Raw genomic sequence first — 21,677 nt, forward strand, 5'->3', positions numbered from 1 at the left:
AGCCGTCGCAAGAAAAAAAAATGCGAAATTGAGCGTGTGAGACCCCTAAAGTATTCCTTGAGTATTTGGAACAAGTGACAATTAGTCCAATCCCCAGAAACAGTACGAAACACAGAAAAAATTATGACAGCTAACCGGAATATTTCAGGATAAACAAAGTCAAAATTGTTGAAGCAATTAATTGAAGTTCAACAGAAAACTGAAAAGACCTCCCAAATACAATTCAGAATGCATGCATTGGGGTCAGGCAACGAAAACATGGATTGTGAGACACAGCTTGTTATCAGGCCATTGAAGGTTAAATCCAGGTCTGGAAGAAGTTTAGCAGTTACAGAACAAAAGAGACAAAGCAGGATTTTCACAAAGACCAGGGATACTCCTCGAAAGATAGAAGTGTGGACAAAAATGGACTAAATGAAATCACTGAAGAACTCAACAGAAATAACATGAAAAGCTTCTACCAAATTTTCAGGGAAAATATAAAGAGCTATCTACCGGAAAATATTTACTTCAGTGGAACAGACGATTGTCTGGAAACTATCACTAGAGGGAAGTGAAAAATTCTCAAAAATTATTTCGATAAGCTCCTGAACTGCGAGAAGCCTAAAGAGTACCAAACCTAGATTCGAAGACACTTTCGATAAGAGAGGTAGAAGAGATTATAAATCAACTAAAAAACAGCAGAGCCCCAGGAGAAGACATCACTATTTCTGAGTTCTGGAAGCTCAAAAACGAAACAATCACAAATATAAATCAGGCAATTCTTACAGAAACATGGAATCAACAGAGATTCCAAAGAAATGGAAAATTTCATTGATTCGCCCATTCTACAAAAATGGCGACAAGGGAGACCCTAGTATCTACAGAAGTATTTCATTATTTTTGGTCATGTCCAAGCAGTTACTGAATAAACTAGACCCAGATGCTCATACAAGGATAGGTGAATACGAAGAAGGTTTCAGTAAAAGAAGGTTCTGTATTGAATAAATCTGGAAACTGGGAATGCTCCCAAAGGTCAAACAGATGAACAACACTGTTGTCAAATTCGTGAACTTCATGAAACCTATGAATTCACAGAAAGGCAGATTCGATGTGACACATTAGATGTATATGCAATAGACAGAAGATCTAGGACACAAATACAACAGACACTTACCAGACACCTCAACCTAAATAATATTTATGGGAGAAATTTCCGAACCATTCTAAATACATACAGCAGTTAGACTTTTATTCGAAATTATATAGGATGAAATTATCAAACAATGGGAAGGAAAAGTAAAAGTAATTCAGGTATTTATGGGAGAAATTTCCGAACCATTCTAAATACATACAGCAGTTAGACTTTTATTCGAAATTATATAGGATGAAATTATCAAACAATGGGAAGGAAAAGTAAAAGTAATTCAGGTAGGAAGAACATGTGCCAACAAGACGATCATAAAATGCCTGGCACATTTGCAAATTACCTAGTTGACTTTGCAAGTGCAAACAAAAAGCATAAGAAGTACTAGAGTAGTCACATGAAGTCTCCACGAAAACGGTTATTCAGATGCCGTACAGGAAGACAGAACAAATGGAAAGAAAAAACATCAGTAACCATTCCTTGTACACAAAATACAGAAAGACTAACAGAGTCGAAAAATTGAAATACCTTGGAGAATATATACAAACAGGAGGATGGAGTAAGGCATACTACACGCAAAGAACAGAAAATCTTCAGATAGTGTGCGAACTGACATGGGCGCCATATAGTAAAAGAAATATTTCAAAACAAATTAAATTCAGGCACTACAGTACAGTTGTACAACCAAAGCACCCTACACATAAGAAACGACCACAGTCAGAGCATCAGATTTTACAGAGACAGATAACAATAGAATGTAAAATCCGCCAAAAAATTTTGGAGCAGCGCATAGAGCTGGTATATAGATGAAGAGATCAACCAAGGAATCATATGAACACACAGACAGGTTCACAGGCATGATCAGCAACAGAACCATTAAGAGGAGTTTTGCTATAGTAAGTAGTACTGTAAAAAATGGAAAAAACAATTTGTTTTAACAGACAGAAGAACTGAGTAGTGATCAGTGCTAGAACGATAAATGAAAGACACAAATTCAGAAGCAAATCATGTACACGAAATTTGAAGTAAAAGAAAGGAAACCACAGGAAAAATTCGGGCAGAGTACAAGAAACAGGGACACAACCATAGCATTAAAAGGTTTTGGAAAGGGAAAAGAAGAAGGAAACAATAAAAAATGAATAATCATGTAACTTTTAAGTTTATTACTGTCCTGGAGGCAAAAATGCGTAATAATAATAACAGAATGAACCTGAACCTGCAAATTACATCTACTAACATCAAATTTCTATGGGGTATAAAGACACAGTGTAAGTTACAATAATAGTAATCTAGAAATATTGTCGAATACTTACTGTTCGCAGATGTGTATACTATCTGATCTGGCGTGATTGCCCTGTTAATAAGCAGAAGTAACCTTCACACAGGAAAGGAAGTATCTGGATCCACAGTTTTGTGTGATGGTCTCAAAGGTTATTTGATTCTCATTTAACGACAAACACGAGTGTTGTTGACTCTGCAATAAATAGCTTTATGTCTCAGAGGATGCTTTAGAAAGTGACACCACTGCGACTGACGCAGGTGGAGCTCTGGTAAATGAATAATTAGCTTTCCTCCCACTGTGTTACACAAACCTTCTATTAACAGTGAAATCGAGTGGGCGAGACAAAAAATCTCTGGAATACAGCCAAACGGTGAGCACAAACGCTTAATCTTACGGTCGCTTGGTTTCTATGGCCTACTCTGCAATGTTCATTAACTTTAGAATAATACACAAAAAAAGGCGTGGAACCAAAGTGTAGCCTTGTGCGAATGAATGTTTACCACCAACAGCTGTGGTATCTCTCCCAATCACACATGTTACTTTGGTAACTGATTCATGTAGAACTTTTCTTTCATATTTGCAGTCTGGTTGGCGATAAACGTACACTGGTAGGAGAATGTCTGGTTCCTCTGTGATTGTCCACTTTTTTAGTCGCTCTAACGTTCTTCTTCAAAATCATGTGTTAATGTATGTGATATCACGCTACTGAATACAAGTGTTAAGAATAATAGGGTATGATTAATGTTGAAACATGACGTTACCGATCATTAGCCGTTTGTTCCAAAAAGCTTTGAAAGGCAGGAGCATTATTATCAGAGCATCAAGATGTGGCGCAGCAGTTGAAACTGCGCATGAGGGAACAAAATTAGCTGTTCCTTTTTTTTTCGCTTGATTATCGAGCTTTTGTCAGAAGACAAAGTTTGTCAAAAAGGTGAATAATGATCACTAAGAGAGGCTTCTGCATTAATTACGTGATGAATAGCGTCGTCAAATGTCTTTTTCTTTCGGATCGATGTAAATACAAGTTCGGAGTTCGAGCGACCTTCAGGGGAACTCGAAGAGCTATAAACGCCTCTGTAATTGCTATTAGGAAGAAAGAAAATATTATGTTCTGACAGAGTACTTTTCCGTACTTACGGATACTCTTGTTCCTATATTTGTCGAACAGATTATGTGAGAGACTATTCGTCCTATCATTTTTAAAAGACAACGGTCTACGATTCAAAACAGGAATTCAAATTGCACTGACTATGATTATATTTTTTGTTACACTTACGCCAAATATGTTGAAAAAACTCGTTTCTTGAACTATAACTTTTGACCAACACTCATCGTATTTTGTGTTCGTTTTCGTGCACAGAAATTATATGCATGTCAGTTCCTTTTTCAAGAATGCCACTGCTTTTTTCGACTACGCGTTTGTACTTGATGGCATGGATGCTAAATAGAATGTCATTGCTGTTCCAGATTTTAGCAACAATTATGTGAGACAATTTATGTATAGGAATAATCGACACTGGATAATAACAGAGCTTTGTGGATCCACATTAAGGCTGCCACTTGTGCTTTTACTTTTTACTGGGCTATTACCCTCAGTACTTCACGAAGGAAAAAAATTACTTTAATCTACATAGTAATTTTATCTTCGTTCATTTGACATAAATCACCAAAATCGCACCATAGTTCATCGTAATATTGCATGTAACGGATTGGGTGAGTAATTAGTCCTTGAATTTAGTACACAGTTTCGAATGCAACCTAATCCGAAATGTCAACATTGTGAATGTCAAAGATTTTTAGGAAAGTTACTGTTGAGAAGGAATAAGAACACACTAGTGTCATATTCCTTGAAGCTAGTATGTACCACATATGTGACAGCTAGAGTAGGTCAAATATATGGACTAGGTAAAGCATGTGACCTCTCTCTGTAGGATACTTATTTCGCGAAAAGTTCGCAGACAGGCTACAAGTACAGCTCCTTACATGTCGGCACTAGATGAAATATTTCGTGTTTTTTAGAGATGACTGCTGCCCATCTCGGCAACCTAACACTCATGGCACTAATGAAGAAAAGTGAAGACTTGTGCTGTGTCTATCAATTTCTTATATGATAAGGACAGAGTGCAAAAGACTTCAATTATTCGTTTTTGTAGCTTTATGTAATACTAAATCACAGATAACGAAAAATGTAGTAAAGCGCCTAATCCCTGTACATCTAAAGAAACGTAATGAAATCGCGAAGAAGTTGAAATAGTTGGTGAATATGTTACAGCGAAAAAATGCATCAAAAACGTTGATAAGAGAGCACAGAAGGCAAAACTATTGTAGAAATATGAAAATCAATGTTACTCTAACGTGGTGCTTGTATAACTAAAGAGCCACAAAACGACTTTAATGGAAAGCGTAAATTATGTGGAATTAAGATTGCTTCGGCTGGAATAGTGCCAGTGAATGGAAAAATCTTTTTTACATGCATATATTGTGTATAAATGTGCTATATTACTGTTATGGCTATAAAACTTGGCCGTACTGGCGATTGGTGGTGGGTAAGGTGAATGATGTACACTCGTTATTTTCAGGTTAAGCAACACCTCGAAAGAAACACCATAAGCATAGATCATAAATGAACGAAAACCTGGTTTCCATGAGAAATTTCATTATACTGCATCTTGCAGTAAACAAGGAGATGTTACTGCAACTCATCTGAACTTAACACATCACACTGTAACATATAATTTATTGTAAAACTGAATACATTTATTAATGTTAATTCGAGTATATGTTTAGGTAACTGTCTAACAAGATACAAATTTGAAAGCTACAGAACTGACGGTCCATGTTCTATTTAAAATACTGCATATTATCTAAATGCAGACAATTTATTTTATTATTTACAAACTGATGCTTCTGAGGAGAAAAGCACAAATGTCTCTGAGTTAATGGAGGCACATTTTTAAGCCAAAACATTCGTTAGAAACGAATTATTAGATTTTCCACAAAAACCCTGATGAGTCTCCGGATGGCATGTTTCAATTCGAAGGTCAATGGAAAAGTAGGTTACATTTTCGTAACGTATTTGGGTTAAGCGAAAACAGCATAAATCCTAATTTTGTAGATAACCATTATTTATCAATAAATATGAGAAATTATGTATCAGGTTTCACTAAGGGAAGTCATGCGTAACTGCTTGAGACACACCATGTTTTTGTAATCAAATGCCATTAACAATGTAGTTCAGAAGATTGTCCTAATTTCCTCACTCTGTTGTAGAACGGGAAGAACAGAGAGATTTTGTAGAATAAATGGTTGGAGACCTGCATGAAGTGAAAAGCCATGTGGGAAGTAGATTACTCTCTTTTTTATGACACCTAGATACATTATATTTCAATTTAAAAGCTGTCAGAATTTGTTTTAATAGAGAACAAGCTAGTGAGCGCTTGTTGGCGTTAGTCAGCCAACTATTCAGTCAGGCAGCAGTAGCCAGCCGAGACACAAGGAGCAACAGGGAAGAAACCGACACTGTCACTTTTATGAGTTCCTAACCTTGTGCGAAATTTATAATATCATCTGTGTGCGTTAATACTTTAGTATCTTCAGTTTCTGCGTGTTTGCGTAGGAATGTAAAGCAATTTGGTAACATATAACACGTTCCTAATCAGGGGTGAATTATTTAGTTTCAACGGAGTTCTTTGATGGATAGGTTTTTGAATCTCTGCGTATTAATCTAATTTATTAGACGCATATGCAGCATTTTCATCAAGGTGTACAGTAGAGTTTCGCAGCACATGCCGATAGTCCGTTTATCTGCACAGTTTAGTTTTCCATGGCCTTTGAAATGAACTGAAACTGCAATAGTTGTGTGCGGTTGCAAACCGAGTGGATGACACTTTGTACTGAGCTTTAGGCTGTGAGGGCTTCAGCTACATAGCTTGAGGCTGCAGTGGATGGGCACCACTGTTGTGGTCAGGCCATGGGGATTGAATGTGTAAGTCCTCCAGTCAGTACTCACAGGTGGCCAGCTCAGTTACTGCTCGCACTGAGGCTGCCCCTGTAACACTTATATCGATTATTAGCAGGGTTATATTATGTAACTGTGTATCTATGACAGTGAAGTGTTTATTCTTTGTTAGTTAAATTCATTGATTTATGACAGGAAGTATAGAGTTCTGTAAGGTATATATTTGAAAAAATAAATGAGTGTTTAAAATAATGAAATTTTATAATATATGTATGTTTATAAGAAAAACAATGTGTATTGGAAGCTTGTACATGTTTGGGGCGCTTGTATTGTAAAATGTAAAAGTTGTAGTGAAGTCCCTCCGCAACGGAAGTGATATGTCGCGATGTAAAAGATGCTTTTGGCGGTCGAGCTGGGCGGCTCCTTGGTGTGAGCGATACGCAGTCAGTAGCTAGCCATGGCAAGGTACACATCGACAGTCCCAAGGAAGATAGTCGGAAGCTGCTTTGCGAGGTAAATTGTCTAGGATGTGGATTTTTCTGTTGCTTGGTACAATTGGGAATCGGGAATTGTTCTAACACCTTAAAAATCCATATTCAAGAACACAGTTGTTTCGAGCATTCATATATCAAGTGTCGTGGGTACAGTTAGCGACAATGTCGCATGTCAACACAACTTTGACACTGCTGCACTAACTTCTAGCATACAGGTCTGTATGAGAGCAAAAACCACTAAATTTGTGTGAGTGAATTTTAATAATAACCCGAAAGCTATAAATCAGTGTCTGGAACCATATCTTCTATTCTGATTAAAACCTATGAAGTGTACTCTCCTAAGTGTTTATAAAACCGAGTATCCTGTACAAAAGGATCTAGTGATTTATTGACATTTCTCAAATATGCAAGTATTAGCAAAAGTTGAAGTTAAAACAAGATAAGGGAAGTTAGTTAGAATTTATCTGAAGTGCTCTCACTTTAGTTCCAGGTATCGTTTTGCAGATTTTGAAAGAATAATGTATACCCAGGGAAATTCTATTTCACTATAAGAGCAACAGTGTAATTGTAGAAATCATACAAATTCCACTCTACATAGAACTAGATCTGAAAGAGAAAAATGATGTAGTTAGAAAAAGAATGAAAGGAAACGTGAAAACCAGATCTAAAAGAAAAGCTGCCTTAAAGTGTCCAAATTCGAAACTGGTGGAAATATTCTCGTAAGAAATCACCTAAAATCTAATGAAATAAACCAGAAAATTTCTTAGTTCAAATTTATTCACAACGGTCCCTTTGAGGTGCAAGAAACGCCGCACACCAACAACTGTTTTTTTTTTATCCTAAGTCAAAGAAACCATTGGTTGTTCATAACATTGTAGATTAAAACCTTATGTCTACAGAAATGAGTAATATAGGCGAAAACTAAAAAGTGTATATGTATTAAGTCGAATAGTATTATATTCTATAGAATCTTGTTTTTGATGTTATATTGTCAAGTGTAGTTATGTTAGAAAAAACTTGTTTGTTATCACATTACTAATGCATGCCTATAAGTTTCAGATTCGGTATACATTACATGTCAACCCCAGGCAATGACGTATATAAGAACTGCAATAATGGAATATTGCAAAGTGATTTGAATGACCGCCAAATGTATAATAGGCAGAGACAGTGTTGATGTGAAAATAAAGATTGACTGCCAAGTACGTAAAAAAGACAGACGAAGGGTGACATGGGGTTATAGTGTATTGAGTATTGTGTTTGCTTAATGAGCTGCCAGTGTATTTCCAGCAAACAAAACATAATTTCTTAATGACCATACAATTACAAACAGGGTTAGATTAACAATGGGTAATGAAAATTGTGTATATGTATATACTTTTACAAGATGGACTGATGTATAGAATAGTATGTATTTTCCGAATGCAACAGAATTTGAATGTTTTGTTTTAATACTTGATAATACAGTGTTTTATATGAACATTTATGTTATGTGTTTCAGATGTAAGGTGTTTAAAATCTTTTTCTTCTCTCGCCCAACACTGTTTTGAAGTGTTATTGATGTTTCATTGAAGTACCCAATCGGAGCGCATAAATGAAACATGCAGCAAGAGTAACAGTTATATCGATTAGAAGCAGGGTTATATTATGTAACTGTGTATCTATGATTATGAAGTGTTTATTCTTTGTTAGTTAAAGTCATTGATTTATGACTGGAAGTTTAGAGTTCTGTAATGCATATATATGAAACAATAAATGAGTGTTTAAAATAAATGTAATAATATATGTATGTTTATAAGAAAACCAATGTGTATTGGAAGCTTGTCATGCTTAGGGTGCTTGTATTGTAAAATGTAAAAGTTGTAGTTAAGTCCTTCCGCAACGGAAGTGACATGTCGCGATGTAAAAGATGCCTTTGGTGGTCGAACTGGACGGCTGCTTGTTGTGAATGGCACGCAGTCAGTGGCTAGCTGTTGTAAGGTTCACATCAACAGTAGGCAGTCAGAAGCCATTTTGGAAGGAAAATTACCTCAGATGTGGATTTGGTTGTTACTTCATACACATGGTATTAAGGAATGGCTCTAACACGTTAAAAATCCGTTTCCAGGAATAGAGTTTTTAGAGCATTCAAACACCAAGATTCAGGAGTAAAGTTAGCGGCAATGTCACTTACCACCATAACTTCGACACTGCTCCACTAACTTCAAGTATACAGACATGTATCAGAGCAAAACGCAGTATATTTGTCTGAGTGAATTTCAGTAATAAGCCAAACGCTAAAATCTTCTATCCTGAACACGGACCTAGTTCGGGTCTTCTCTTAAGTATTTAAAAAACCGAGTATCCGTTTTAAAATGAACTAGTGATTTACTTATGTTTCTCAAATGTGCAAAGATTGGCAAAAATTGAAGTCAAAACAAGAAAAGGGAAGTTAGAATTTTGTGTAAGTGCCCTCAATTTAGTTCTAAGTATCGTTTTGCAGACTTTAAAAGTGTAATGAGTATCACCCACCATGAAACTACAGTATAAGCACCTGAGGAAATTCTACTTAACTAAAAGAGCAGCAGTACAAATGTAGAAACTTTACAATTTCAACACTAAGTAGAGTGTGATCTGAAAGAGAAAAACGATGTAGTAGGAAAAAGAATGAAAGAAAAAGCTGAAGCCAGATGTAAAAGAAACGATAAGAGCCTTAAAGTGTTAGGATTAAAGATTGGTGATTTTTTCTCGTAAATGTTCACAAAAAATCTAGTGAAGTAATCTCTCTATTTTCAAATTTCTTTATAATGGTCCCTTTGAAGTGCAAGGAAACCCACACACCAATGCCTATTTTCTTGTTTATCCTAAGTCAAAGAAACCATTATCTCTTCTTAACATTGTAGATTTGAAACCTTAGGCCTACAGAATTGAGTAATATGGAGCAAAATGAGACAGTGAGAAATCTTTAGTCGAATAGTATTTTATTCTATATGCTCTCGTTCTTGATGTTATTTTGTCAAGTGTTGTTACATTAGAAAAAACTTTTTTATTACCAGACTACTAATGCGTGTCTATAAGTTTCAGTTTCGGTATAACATAATGGGATACACATTACATGTAAACTCGAGGAAATGATATATATAAGAACTGTAACATTGGAGTATTCCAGTATGATCAGAAGGACTGCCAAATGTGTTAATGGGCACTATTGATGCTGAAGAAGACGAAGGTCTGCCAAATGTGTTAATAGCCAGATAATGTGTTGAGGATTAAAATAATGAAGGTACCTAAGATATGTAAAAGAGCAGACAAAGGGTGAAAATTTGATATAGTGTATTGAATAGTGTGTTTTGTTAATGAACTGCACATGTTTATCCAGCAGAAAAAATATAATTACTTAATGACCATACAGTGACAAGTAGATTTAGAATAACTGCAAACTGTTTACGAAAACTGTTTAGTTTCAATACTTGATGAAACAATGTTTTATATGAACAGTAATGTGAAATGTGCGAGGTAGCGGGCGAACAGTCACGCACTGAAAATATTCTAGGTTCTGAGGAAGCAGTGGCCGCACAGACCGCTCGGCCTATTGGGGACTGCCAGCAAACACGTTTTGCGGAACGTTAGCAAGATGAGAGGGGTAGCGCAAGTGCGTGGTCCATCGAGCACGTGGCTGGAAATTGTTTGGTGACGTTGCTGGCCAGGAGGGTGAAAGATGGCGGACTTTCTGAAACCTTAATGGCAGACATTGCACAGTTCGTGCAGATATTAATAGTAGCCAGATGAATCATAACACCTCAAAAAGAAACATATACATTACCATTATTTGCAAGGGCAAATCTGATGGTGTAATCTGTTTTGAACATCTTTATTAGTTTAAAGTTTAGTATCTGAGGGTAAAATATACAAGTAACACCCATCAACAAATTTCCTAAATATAAACGCTTCATCCCATTTTCTCGCGCTTTGTCTTTAGAAAGCTATTAGTATAAACCTAAATTGGTATGAATTACAGGCTTGTAACTTGTATAATACATGACTGTTATTCGAGTGGCCGATAACTATCGATAGCTTCCACAGTTACACGAAAAAAACGGTACCATCATGCTTATTAATATATTTATTCATCCATTCAGATATATACTATTCATGAAGAAATTAGCTAAGTATTTACTGCGTTGTAGAAAGCACAGAGACATTGCGCTACTGGCCTACCTTATTCCTATTCCTTTGATATAAGTTTATTGAATTTATTTGCGTATCTAGTAATGTGTGTTAGTGTGTGTATATGGTCCAACGGTAGGAATATTTATTAAATTTCTACATAATTTTAGATTACACATAATTTTAATTATGTTTGTGAGTGTATGTTTGCTTGGAGATGTGGCCAATCACAGCGTTCGTTACTATGGGAGGCGACTATCGAAGTGAATGGCAGTTCTGGAATTGCGGCAGTTGTGGAGGGTACTCCACTGGACACGGGAGGGGTGGATGTGACGGCACGGCGGACGCACGGTCGCAAGAGAGACTTGGAGTGTCCAGTATCTGTGTTCTGAAAAGTGTTCAGTCCTTTGCTCGGTATTATTCAGCGTACTATGCGAAGTGTAAAAACATTTGCAAAATCATTAGAGATTTCTGTAATGTGAACCTCTCACAAAACACAGTGTGAGATCGATCTCTTTCCGCAAGTAGGTTTCTGGAGATAGTGAAACTACGCAGTAATTTTCACAATTCACACACGCTATCGATAGAGATCCTAATCTATCACGTTAAAGGCAATTTGTGTGGAAGCTCAGAGTCTAAATAATTTAGGTGCAGAGAACGTGGTCAGCACGTTTAACGAACAACATTATTGGATGCGGTTGGAACACGTTGTAACAGGCAGCAGCTATGGTTACAACGGTCGACTTATCTAGAGCCGAACACAACAACGGTAGCTTCTGGGAGTTCTCCAGGGCAGTCTTCATTGTCGACTTCCACTACAACCGAAGGTATCACCATGGAAGAGCGAACCATTTCAGATCGGACAAGTGTCTGCGCAAGTAATGAAACAGTGATTAAATTTGAAGTTGAAGTTCCATTTATAGATTTCGCGAGCATAAATCATTCAACTTGTATGTGTAATTCTGAAAAGGGAAATGAGCCGGTTAGTCCGAAATCAGAGAGTGAAAGTACAACTAATAGGAATTCAGCCAAGCGGAATGAATGTGGGGGAGATATGATGTTTCGGCTAATGCAAGTTATCCTGGGATTGGGAAATAATATGAAAACAATGGCAAATAATATCAGTACAATTCCAACAGTCATGGATACTGGACTGATATAGGTACTACGCAAACTGAAATAGGTTCCGCTGTGAAAGTGGATGTTGAGAAAACTATGGGCGAACTTGAAAAAGCAATTGATAATGAATTAAAATGTGGCCGAGTGGATATGGGGAAAATTATAGACGAAGTTGTAATAGGAAAATCTAAAATGGAATCGTGGAAATAGATCTTGGGGAAGAAATGGATTGGATACAGACGGAACCTTGGGGCAAGGTAAGCGACTGTATAAAACGTAAGATGCTCATAAAAGAGATATAAATTTAGCTATCAGTGACATTGCTAATCGTGTAGGTGAGGGGCAGAAAGCAGTGAGCACTATTAAAGATGATATAGAGTCCTGTATCACTGGTGAAAATGAATTTAAAAAACAAATGCAACAGATAAAAAGTGAGTTGACTTCGTTAGCGTCCCAACAAGCCACGCCGGTTATAAATATCCCTAGGGTAAATGCCGTGTCTGTGAAATGTTACACAGATGACGTAAGATATCACCCAGTAGATTTATTGGCTGCGTATAGGGACGCTTTTATTCATGGCATGTTGGACGAAGCGAAAATAAAGTAAATTAAACGGCATTTAGAAGAAGACCCACAGTCTTTGGCAAATGTTAAATGTAGTTGTTTCGAATCGTACAAAGAGTTCGAAAGTGTATTTTGAATGAATTTTGGAGCAAGGCAAAGCAAACACGGATCCAAAATAAATTTTTAAACGGGCCAAGTTACAAGTACGGTAATGTGACGATGAGAGACTTTTGCCTGGGCGAACTTGGCAAGCTTATGCACGCGAAAAATCCGTTGGCGGTTTTAACTGAAATCACCACTGTGAATAGGCTAGTACCTGAAGATTTGCAGTGTGATCTTGTCCATAGTGCATGTGATTCCATGGACGAATTTTTAGCATTTGTAGAAAAATTAGAGAGGGGTTTGAATTTCAAACCTCAGAGCAAACCGGGCGGTAATTTTCAAAATGGACAAACAAATAATCATCGCCAAAATAATAATTGTGAAAGAAATCAAAGGAACTCTCAGGGAGGTAGTAGATGGAATGAGCAGAGTGGTCAGAGAACAAACAGGACTAATAACTTCCTTCAACGGGATCCACGGAAAGGATGTAGATTCGACGGTGAATATTCGCGCGAAGTGCAATCACGTAACAACCGGTCGGGAAACATGTTCGCAACATCTCAAGTCCGCGGAAGGCAATCTAAACTGGCTATAGAGATAATGGTAATGGTGGAACTGTTGATAGGTTTGGAGAAAGGCAACACATATGTAACATGGAATACGTTAAAAAGGAGTTATATATAGGTGGCTCTTTCAAAAAAAGCAGGAGCGAATGGCGCAAACACCGATTTAAGATCGATTTAAGTAAAATTAGTCGGAATGAATTTGTGGGGTATGATGTATGCTATGATTGTGTAATAGATCATTGTGTGAATGGTGACAAATGGAAAGACTGAGTGGTTCAAAAAGAAGTTAAAGAAGAGATAAATTTTGTGGAACATAATTGTGCAGAGAGTTTTGAAGAGATATTAGCAAACAGTACTACATGCAGTATGGAATATGTTTTAGTAGCAAATATTAGTGAGTTGGTGAACAGCTTCGATTTTAGTGAAGGCGGCTTACCTTTGGTCTCGCCATCTGCAAGTGAGGATGGTTGTGTTTCGGTAGAAAACGTTAATCTCACTAAGGGAGGCTTAGCATTGGTTTCAGCAGTATTTGAAGTTAAAAACGTATCGGCGGAGGTAGATGATTTCCGTTTAAAGGAACAGAGTAATGGTAATTTATGTAATGATGAAAAAGCTACTGTTATTGATACTTCGGAGGAAGGGATTTACTCGTTTCTAATCACGAATAAATGTGAAACGAAAGTTATTGATGAACGTCTGAATCTAAAACGTTTGTCAGAGTGTGAAAGTGAGAATGGATAAAAAAAAATTCAGGGTTAATTTGAATGAAAAGCGTATAGAAATGGTAGTGTGTGCTGATTTATGTCCGATCACAGCGAAATGTAGCAAGTCTGGAGGTCCCAAAATTGTAAGACAAGGTAGCAGCAGTTTGTGTAATGTAGCGGCGGCGGATAAAGTTGTGTACGATTCACGTAATTTGAATTGTCGAAAGAGGAAAGTTAGGTATCTGATGTGAATTTATGTAGTGATTTAAATGGTGTAATAGCAGGTAAGGCAGCTAAGATGAGTATTTATGGTGATGATGGCTTATGCATCAATGTATTATTTCAGGAAGATAAAGTGTTTAACAATGTATTGATGTGTAAATTTGCTGTAGCTGCAAGTGTCGATATTTTGGAGGGGAAAAACAGTGAAGTTGAGCATGCAGTGCGTAGTGATTCGGCAAAGTGTGTGAAAGAACCAACAGAAAATATAGAGACGGCTGAAGTACATAGTGTGGATGGGAATACTTTGTGTAATGAATTCGTACGAATTGGAATATGATGGAGGAGTGTGATTCCGGTGGGACTGATTGGCGTTGATGCGGTAGAACGGTATGTTCATTACTGCCTCCTATGTGGAAACGAGAGAATTTTAAAACTGCTAAGAGTATATAGAGAAGGGGCAGAAGTGAAAAGCTGTTGTAGTTTGTAATTAGTAGTAGTAATTTTGGAGGAATAGTTTATACGTTTTCCTTTGGGATTCACGGGTAATTTGTTAGTTTATTGTGACTCTGTACGTGTGCAAGAGGAGGAAGTTCAGGCACTGAGGGTGCGTGGAGGTCAGTGACCTAGTGGGTTTTAGTAATATATATATTGATTTATATTTTGCAGCAAATAATTTAGTGGTTAATTTGAAGGGTGTTAAAATTGTAATTGTATGTGCACGAAATTTCTGGTGTATGGAGGTAGGAAAGATTGATTAATTTCAATTAAATAGAAGTTAAGGGAGTCTGAGCTTCGTGTGGGTCAGTCGTTTGCCTTGTGACCTTGTTCCTAAAGTATCGTTTTCCGCTGGAGGGAATCATTGGTGAGGATATTAATTGGTTTTGGGAAGTGGTTTGTTGAGGGGTTTCTACTTTTGGTTGTCGTAGTAGCCAGATTTGTCACGGTAAACTGTGGAGCTCTGAATTCAGAGGCATACACGATTTCTGCGAGGCACTTGGTCAAAAGACTGATGTGAGTTGATCAACACTTCTTGCTAAAATCCGTGTGAGCGTATGTGGTGCGACGGAAACATTTGTGCAAGAAGGCCCCTTAGCGCTGAGTAAGTGGCACAAGAAGTGCTTACAAAATCGCTCATAAGTAAAAGTGCATTTCAAACTCTTTATTTGCTGTCATAAATTGATTATGAATTACTGAAATGCAGGCATTTATCTAATATGCGGTTTTGTTCATTACTTGTGTTATAGTAAGTTTATTTCGAAATTCATGTTTATTATAGCATAACTGAAACTCAGGCATTTAATTAATATGCCGTTTCGTTCATAATTTGTGTTAGTTTAAGTTATTTTGCAATTTATGCTGCTCCCATACCACTACAAAGATCTTGTAAACACTATTGGCCTGGAGTTTAATCATTTAATTCTGGTCTTTGAAATTAGTTTTTATTGAACTTGTGTGAAATGAAGAGTGCTACTTGTGAACAATCTGGCAAGCCATAATGATAATAAGGTGGAGGTGCGTGAGGTAACGTGCGAGTAGTTGGGAACACGAAAATATTCCAAGTTCGGAGGAAGCAGTGGCCGCATAGACCGCTCTGCCAGCGGGGTCCTGGCAGCAAACGCTTGGTGCAGAAAGGTTCCCGGACGAGAGGGGTGGCCCAAGTGCGTGGTCCACCCTTGGTGATACTGTGTACCGGGTGGGCCATATATGGCAGAATTTGTGAAATCTTAATGGCAGACATTTCAAAATTCGTTTAGAAATTAATAGTAACCAGATGAATCATGATATCTGAAAAAGAAACATGTACATTACCATTATTTGCACGACAATTCTGATGGTGTAATCAGATTCTGAATATCTTTATTAGTTTAAAGTTTAGTATGTGATGGTAATTTATACAAGTAACAACCAGCAACGAATTTCCAAAATATAAACGCACCATCCTATTTTGTGCCTACCTTTTGTTCTATTTCTTTGGAATATGTTTGTTTAATTTGTTCATGTATCTAATGATGTGTGCTAGAACGTGTTTATAATGCAGCCATAGGAATACTTATTTACTTTCAAGTTTTTAAAATGTTAATCCGGTATTTGGAAAGTGTTTTATGTTCGTGAGTGAAAGTTACTTTGGAGACGTGAAGGGACCGCTCTAACCAATCACACCTCTCGTTACTAATGGAGGCGACTACCAAAGTGAATGGTAGTTTAGGCAGTACGGGACCTCTGGAGGGTACAGCACAGGACACAGGAGGGCTGGACGTGACAGCGCGGCGGACGCACGGTCGTGAGAGAGACTAGGAGTGTGGAGCGGTTTGCTCGTGGTCGCGAGAGATAGAAATACTTCCGAATGCCGACTTGTGAAGGCGTAGAATTCTTTTAAAGGTGAATATCTCGCGAGCTGCTGTCATTCGTAAGTAATTACCCACAGTGATATCTATTGTTTCCTGTTATTCAACTTATTTTTTATTTGATTGCTGGACCATCGATACCACTAAGCGTTTTGCAGAAATACACCCCAGTCTCAAAATTACTTCTGCTAGCTTACTCATCATTTAAAATTGTTAAGATTTTATTTAATTGCTATCTTTCATTTATAAATTTATGTATTACTTTCAGAATTAGCAAGTGCCGAGTGACAGAAACCTTCAACAGTCGATTCATGTGTGTAGTCTTATCGTATACTTTTGACTCAACAGTAATTGGTCTGTAATGTTGCAACTAAGTATCCCAGCCCTACGACAACGAAACTAGCCAAAACGTTAGTGTTTCAACTCTGAGTCATAGGGTACATAGTTGAGGACCACTAGTATCTGTACACATTTATTGTGAAAGCCCGGAAGTGTTTCTATTGTAATGTGTTCGCAAACATTTTTTTATATCGCCCAATACTGTTTTGAAGTGTTATTGATGTTTCATTGAAGTATCCCTGTTGGGAAACATCAATAAGATATGGTGTATGTGTAACACTTATATCGATTAGAAGCAGGATTATATTATGTAACTGTGTATCTACAATTATGAATTGTTCATTCTATGTTAACTAACGTCATCGTTTTATAACAGGAAATATAGACTTCTGGAAAGGTATATATGGAAAAAATAAATGAGTGTTTAAAATAATTAAATTTTATAATATGTGTACGTTTTTATAAGAAAAGCAATATGTGTACTGGAAACTGGTTCATGCCTGGGGAATTTGTATTGTAAAATTTGAAAGATGCAGTGAAATCCCTCCACAACAGAAGTGGCATGGCGCGATGTAAAAGATGCTAGTGGCGGTCTAACTGGGCGGTTCCTTTGTGTGAACGGTACGCAGTCAGCGGCTAGCCTTCGCAAGGTACCCATCGACAGTGCCAAGGAAAGCAGTCCTAAACCGGTTTGAAAGGAAAATAGCCTCGGATGTGCATTTGGCTGTTGCTTTGTACACTTGGCAATAAGGAATCGCTCTAACACGTTAAAAATCCGTCGCCAAGAAGAGAGTTGTTCAGAGCGTTCATACATCAAGAGTTAATGGTACAGCTAGCCGCAATGTCACTCGCCCCCTCTGCTCTGCCACTGCTCCACTAACATCAAGCATACAGATATGTATCAGAGCAAAAACCAGTAAATGTATGTAACTGAATTATAATAATACACCAATTGCTATAATCTGGTTTGGAACCATATATTCTATGCTGACCATGTAGGGTCCTCTCCTAAATGTTTATAAAACAGAGTATCCTGTTTGAAATTAACTAGTGATTCATTTATGTTTCTCAAATGTGCAAGGATTAGCAAAAGTTGAAATTAAAACTAGAGTATGGAAGTTAGAATTTTGCTGACATGCTCTCTGTTAAGTTCAAAGTACTGTTTTGCCAAAATCCAGTGCCAGATTGCATAAATGTTACTGTCTGATAAAAAGGCAAATTAGTTTAACTCATATGAAACATAATTTAGTCTTGATCACTATCATGAGCGATTTTTTTGAAGTTAATTAACTCAGTGCTGAATTATTTGTCTTGGAAAGAAAATTATAAACTATTCCAATTGAAGTTAAGACTTAATCTTGTTTGTAATCAGTCTTTCCTACTGGAATAATCAAAGAGCTTGACTAGTGATATTCTACCAGTTTAGGGGTCTCCACCATAATCTTCACAAATTAGAAAGATATCTTGAATGTTAATGCTGTTAACGAAAACAAATATAAGCAGAGTAACATGAATAGTGTATTTATACTATTATTTTTTATCTTTCTTGTGGTTTGTACATGTCAATTAAGTCAGAAGCCCCTCTGTGCTATCTTAGTTGTGCAACTCTGGCAGTATAATTTAAGTACTAATCGAGGTAATGTTGTTGAGTGAAGCTGTTATTAGTATGAGTTTAGTATATTTTAGTTTTCTATGATCACTGCTTTTTGTATTACTCAAAGGGAAATATTAATGAAAGGAATTTCCATAACTAATATAAAATTTTCTTTAACATATATTTCCAGATCCATGTGAATAATTGGGATAGCAACAGTTTTTTTTGTTCATACATTAATTTTACTACTTTTATTAACCACCAAAGTTAGAGCCTATTAAGTTTTTCTACCAACTTCAATATAATCATATTTAGAGTCTGATACCTTGTCCATTTGATACACACACGGTTAACTATCCCAGATCCTCTCAGAGGGTAACATTTGGTTTTGTCACAGCAGATAAGTGTTATAGCCCTTCACCTGTGGTGGAGTGGGAGGCCGTCCTAAGGCGTAGCAGCCGACAAAAGACTATCCCAGACGTACGCACGTAGGCCTCACCGGTTTGTCTGACACACTAGTTCTAGGTGCTGTCTGTGGCTGACACTGAGCCAGATGCTGTCGCCTGTCCTGTTTCAGAAGAAACGTCTCAGCCGGTACCATCTGGAAAATCACAGAGGGTGTGATTACTGATAGTTGGTAGCTCCAATGTTAAGCGCCTTATGGGGCCCCCTAGGGACATGGCTGCCAAGAACGCAAAGAAATCCTGTGTGCGCTACGTGTACATACTAGGTGGAGTCATTCCAGATGTGGAACATGTCCTCCCAGATGTCTTGAAGAGCGCAGGATGCCAATTGCAAGTGGTTGCTCATGTCGGTACCAATGATATTTGTCACTTTGAATCGTAAGAGGTTCTCTCTGGTTTCAAGGGGCCAACATGAGTGGTAGAGGCTACCAGTCTTACCTGCAAGATGAAATCAGAGCTGACTGTCTGCAGCATAGTCGACAGGACCGACTGCGGATCTCTGGTACAGAGCAGAGTGGAGGGTCTGAATCAGAGGCTCAGGTGGTTCGGCGACTGTATAGACAGCAGATTCCTTGACTTGCGTCAAAGGGTTGTTGAGTTTCGTGTTCCGCTGAGCAGGTCAGGTGTCCACTACACGATGGAGGCGACTACACGGGTTACAGGTGTTAACGTCGCGTGGACTGTGTGGTTGTTCAGCTTAGAATGTCTCGAGGAGACACAAGAACGGCTTCAGTCACAAAATGTGCAGGGCAAAGGCAGGAAGAACGTGGATAGAGTAACCATAGATATAACAATTGTAAATAGACGTAGCTGTGTTGGGAAAATACCACAGCTCCAAGCGCTGAAAGAAAGCAGTGATTCTCAAATCGTTATAGACACTAAGCCGAAATTCTTGCGAAGGACCTAACGGTGTTCGGAAAGATAGGCTAAACATAATTGGTGGTGGCATGTTTGTTGCTGTTAGAAGTAGTTCATCTTGTCACGAAATGGAAACATTAGTTACTGTGAATTAGTATGGGCTGAGGTCATTGTTGGCAACCGGAATAAAGTAATAGTTAGATACATTTACCGACCTTCCAATTCAGATCATACATTTGCGAAAAGGTTCAAAGAAAACTTGAGTTTGAGTTCAAACGAGTACCTGACTCAAACGATTATAGTAGGTGGTGACATTAATTTCCCCTAGACATATTGGCGAAAATGCATGTTTAATTCCGGAGGTACACCTAAAAGATCATCCCAAATTGTGCAAAACACATGTTCCAAAAATTATTTCGAGCAGTAGTGGACGAATAATAAATGGTTGTGAAAACACACTCGACCTCTTAACAATAGATAGTCCTGACTTAATAACAAGCATCAAAACCGATATAGGGGTTAGCGAACACATGGCTGTCGTAGCGAGAATTAATATTATAACCCTCAAATCCTCCAAAAACAAAGGAAAAATATACCTGTTCACAAAAGAAGATCAAAATTAACTTCACGCCTTCCTGAGCGAGAATCTCCACTCCTTCCAAATTCGTAGTATAAGAGTAGACCAGATGTGGCTTGAATTCAGAGAAATTGTATCGGTAGCAATGATCTTGCAAAACTTACCGATGCTTAACTCTGACAATACCATGAATAAAATTTATTTGTTGGTATATTTAAAATTCGTTTTCTTTTCACGGTATAAGATTTTGGATGTGTATAATATCATTAATAATACTAAAAACGAACTAATATAAAGAAAACCAGGTTCCTTTTTTTGTATATGAAACAGGCAATATCAATCTGTTGCCTTCAGCTGAACTGACCACCAGAGTTCACTGAATTTTTTAATTATTTGTTGAAAATAAACATAGTGTACATAAATTAATTGTTTGATTTTGCTGAGACAAACTGGTTATATGCACTAAGCTACATAAATTAAAGAATCCATATTAGTATGATCATTTTGTTTAAAGAATTGAAATTTAAAGATGGCAAATCGTAATTTAAATATAGATTATCTTATTGAGAAAATTCCATTATTAAACTAATTGTACGATCAAAGAAGTATGTGTGAAAGTTTTGCAGAATTATCTACTAAGGGAATGAGGCAGCAACATATGGGAATTACACATCACTTTAGAAATGCAAATGAAATATGTGTGCAATAGATAAATTTAAATATGTATAATTTTTTAATTGATCAGACGTGTTGTTGTTTTAGCGAAGTCCGTGTGGTCTCCAGTTTATGAATTTCGAGAGCACTCTTCATAAGTATGTGTGAAAGTCTTTCTGGGAAAACTATAGGTTTACTCCATTGTGGTAGTCTTTTACCAACTGTATACGAAGTCACTGTGTCACCCATAGTTAGTTTGGATCCTGTTGAGTGTACTCCATGTCGTGCAAGACACCTCAAGTTCCCGTGATTTATTACTGACCTGGAGAAAGCTGTGGAGCATTGATGGAGCGTTGTTACCCGGAGGGCAGTCTGTTCATTCGGACAGCGGATATCTCACCATGAATTAGTATTGTTTGTCATTGCAGATTTTTTATATTCCGTTCGGAGGGTATTTTTTCTTCTCAGGCTGGTTGGAGGAATGCGGCTCAGGGCAGGTAGCCTGAACACTGCGAGAGCACTTAATTGTATCGGCAAGAAATCACACTGTTATGTTTAGTTGT

The sequence above is a fragment of the Schistocerca gregaria genome, chromosome 7, assembly GCF_023897955.1.
Source record: "Schistocerca gregaria isolate iqSchGreg1 chromosome 7, iqSchGreg1.2, whole genome shotgun sequence".
NCBI lineage: Eukaryota > Metazoa > Arthropoda > Insecta > Orthoptera > Acrididae > Schistocerca > Schistocerca gregaria.